We start from the raw sequence: 4,005 nt of genomic DNA, 5'->3' as shown, positions 1-4,005 counted from the left end.
ACCATGAGGATGCCCAGCTGCCACCCCGTCTATAAGGTGAGATATAGGGGCCCATATGGGATATATAGGGGGCTATAAGTGAGATATAGGGGGCTATAAGTGGGATATAGGGGGCTATAGTGGGATATAGGGGGCTATAAAGGGCTATAAGTGAGATATGGGGGGCTATAGGGGGCTATAAGTGAGATATAGGGGCTCGTAAGTGGGCTATAGTGAGATATAGGGGGCTATAGGGACCCATAAGTGAGATATAGGGGGCTATAGGGACCCATAAGTGAGATATAGGGGGCTATAGTGGGATATAGGGGCCCATAAGTGAGATATGGGAGGCTATAAGTGAGATATAGGGGGCTATAAGTGAGATATAGGGGGCTATAGGGGGCTATAGGGGCCCATAAGTGAGATATAGAGACCAATAAGTGAGATATAGGGGGCTATAGGGGCCCATAAGTGAGATATAGGGGGCTACAGTGGGACATAGGGGCCCATAAGTGAGATATGGGGGGCTATAAATGAGATATAGGGGGCTATAAGTGAGATATAGGGGGCCATAGTGGGATATAGGGACATGAGGATTGCCCAGCTGCCACCCCATCTATAAGGTGAGATATAGGGACCCATAAGTGAGATATGGGGACCTATAGTGAGATATAGGGCGGCTATAAGTGGGATATAGGGGCTATAAAGTGAGATTATAGGGGCTATAAGTGAGATATAGGGGCTATAGCGGATATAGGACCCATAAGGGAGATATAGGGGGGCTATAAGTTGAGATATAGGGCTATTAAGTGGGTTATAGGGGCCCATAAGTGAGATATAGGGACCCATAAGTGAGATATAGGGACCCATAAGTGAGATATAGGGGCCATAAGTGAGAGATATAGGGCGGCTATAAGTGGGATATAGGGGGCATAAGTGGGAATATAGGGGGCTATTAAAGTGAGATATAGGGGGCTATAAGTGGATAATAGGGGGCTATAAGTTGAGATATAGGGGCTATAAGTGGATATAGGGGGCTATAAGTGCGGAGTATAGGGGGCTATAGGGGGCTATTAGTGGGATTATTAGGGGGGCTATATGAGATATGGGGGGCTATAAGTGGATATAGGGGGCTAGTGAAGTGGTGACATATAGGGGCTATAGTGGGATATAGGGGGCTAATAGGGGGCTATAAGTGAGATATTAGGACCCATAGTGAGATATTAGGGGGCTTATAAGTGGTGATATAGGGGGCATAGGGGGCGTATAGGGGCCCAGTAAGTGAGATATTATAAAGACCAATAAGTGAGATATAGGGGCTATAGGGGCCCATAAGTGAGATATAGGAGGCTATAGTGAGATATAGGTGGGCTATAGGACCCATAAGCTGAGATACTAGGGGGGCCTACGAGTTGGGATAATAGGGGCCCATAAGTGAGAATATGGGGGGCAAAATGAAGATATAGGGGCTATAAGTGAGATATAGGGGGCCATAGTGGATATAGGGACCATGAGGATGCCCAGCTGCACCCCGTCTATAGTGAGATATAGGGGCCCATATTGGGATATATAGGGGCTGTAGGGGCGCTATAAGTGAGATATAGGGCCTATAGTAGATATAGGGGGGCTAAGGGACCCCATAAGGGAGAGATATTAGGGGGCTATAAGTGAGAATATTAGGGGGCTAATAAGTGAGATATAGGGCCGCTATAAGTGAGATAACTAGGGGGCTATGAAGGCGGGCCATAAGTGAGAGGTATTAGGGGGCTTATAGTGGGATATAGGGGCCCAATAAGTGAGATATAGGGGCCCTAAGTGAGTATTAGGGGACTTATAGGGGGCCATAAATGTGAGATATAGGGGGTATAGGGGGCCATAAGTGAAGATAATAGGGCTATAGGTGGCCTATAAGTGAATATAGGGGGCTATTAAGTGGATTAGGGGGCTATAAGGGGTTATAGGGGCCCATAAGTGAGATATAGCGGAACCATAAGTGAGATTATTAGTGAGATATAGGGCTATTTGTAGGGACCCATAAGTGAGATATAGGGGCCCATAAAAGTGAGAATATTGGGGGCTATAAGTGAGATATAGGGGCTATAGTGAGATATAGGGGGCTATAAGTGAGATATTAGGGGCTATAAGTAGGTTATAGTGATGCTAGTTGGGATATAGGGGGCTATAGGGGGCGTATAGGGACCCATAGTGACCCATAAGTGAGATATAGGGACCCATAAGTGCAGCATACTAGGGGGCCCAATATGTGAGAATATAGGGCTTATAGTGAGCATATAGCGGGGCTATAGGGGGCCATAAGTGAGATATAGGGGGCCTTAGTGGGATAAGGGGCCCATAAGTGAGAATAATATGGGGGCTATTATAAGGGACCCATAAGTGCAGATATAGGGGCTCATAGTGCGGCTATAGTGGAATTAAGGACCCATAAGTGAGATTATAGGGGGCTATAGGGGCTATAAGTGAGATATAGGGGCTCATAAGTGGGTATAGTGAGATATAGGGGGCTATAGGGACCATAAGTGAGACTATAGGACCCATAAGTGGGGCAATAGTGAGCTATAGTGGATACAGGGACCCATAGTGATCTATAGGGGCCCCATAGTGGGCTATAGGCATATAGTGTCCCTATAGGGACCCATAGTGGGCTACTTAGCAACCATAAGTGAGGATATAGGGACCCATAAGTGTCTATAGGCCCCATAGTGGGCTGATAGGGGACCCATAGTGATATATAGGGACCCAATAGTGGCTAATAGGGACCCATAAGTGGGCTATAGGGACCCATAAGTGTCCTATAGGGCCCCATAGTGGGCTATAGGGACCCATAAGTGTCCTATAGGGGACCCATAAGTGGGCTATAGTGAGCTATAGTGGGCTATAGGGACCCATAAGTGTCCTATAGGGATCCATAGTGGGCTATAGGGACCCCTTAAGTGTTCCTATAGGGACCCATAGTGGTCCATATAGGGCCCCATAGTGGGCTATAGGGCCCCCTATCGCCCCATAAGTGCCCCCTGTGACCCCATAACTCGCCCCACAGCTGCTGCTGCCCCATTTCCGTTACACGTTCCACATCAACATCTTGGCCCGGGATTCGCTGGCTCAACCCCGGAGGGATCATCGACCAGGTGGGGATATGGGGGATCTATGGGGTCTATGGGGGTCAGTGTTGGTCTTATGGGGTCTTTATGGGGTCTATGGGGTCTATGGGGTCTATGGCGGTCTATGGGTCAAATTGGGGTCAGGGGTCATGGGGTCATATGGGGTCTATAGGGTCTAGGGGGTCTATAGGGTCTATTAGGGTCTATGGGCTATTAGGGTCAATTGGGGTCTATAGCGGTCGTTATGGCGGTCTATGCGGTCTATTTGGGGTCAATGGGGTCTATGGGGTCATGGGGTCTTATAGGGTTCAATGGGCAAATGGGGTCTTATTAGGGTCAATGGGATTCTATTAGGGTCAAATGGATTCTATAGGGTCTTATGGGGAATCAATGGGTCTATAGAGGTTCAAATGGGGTCACATGGGGTTATAGGTGTCAAATGCGGTCTATTGGGTCTATGGGGTCAATGGGCGTCTATGGGGTCTATAGGGTCAATGGGGTCTATAGGGTCAATGGGGTCAATGGGGTCTATAGGGTCTATGGGGTCTATAGGGTCAATGGGGTCTATAGGGTCTATGGGGTCAATGGGGTCTATGGGGTCAATGGGGTCTATAGGGTCAATGGGGTCTATGGGGTCAATGGGGTCTATGGGGTCTATAGGGTCAGTGGGGTTTATGGGGTCAATAGGGTCTATAGGGTCAATGGGGTCAATGGGGTCTATAGGGTCTATAGGGTCTATGGGGTCTATGGGGTCTATAGGGTCATTGGGGGGGCAATAGGGTCAATGGGGGTTAATAGGGTCAATGGGGGGTTAATAGGGTCAGTGGGGTTCAATGGGGGGCAATGGGGGATCAATGGGGTCAATAGGGGGGTAATAGGGTCAATGGGGTCTATAGGGTCTATAGGG

At 48.4% G+C, this 4,005-nt stretch overlaps 1 long non-coding RNA gene across 1 annotated transcript in view; it reads left to right on the top strand.

The window, feature by feature from the left end:
• LOC107307655 overlaps positions 1-4,005 on the top strand; it is an 18,798-nt gene continuing 14,793 nt past the window's right edge. The window contains exons 1-2 of the long non-coding RNA XR_001552468.2: positions 1-36; positions 3,038-3,125. This is a non-coding gene — a long non-coding RNA (uncharacterized LOC107307655). The remainder of the gene's footprint in view (positions 37-3,037; positions 3,126-4,005) is intronic.

This window comes from Coturnix japonica, unplaced genomic scaffold (assembly GCF_001577835.2).
Source record: "Coturnix japonica isolate 7356 unplaced genomic scaffold, Coturnix japonica 2.1 chrUnrandom749, whole genome shotgun sequence".
In the NCBI taxonomy this organism is placed as follows: Eukaryota; Metazoa; Chordata; class Aves; order Galliformes; family Phasianidae; genus Coturnix; species Coturnix japonica.
This window is presented reverse-complemented; position numbering and strand designations above follow the sequence as displayed.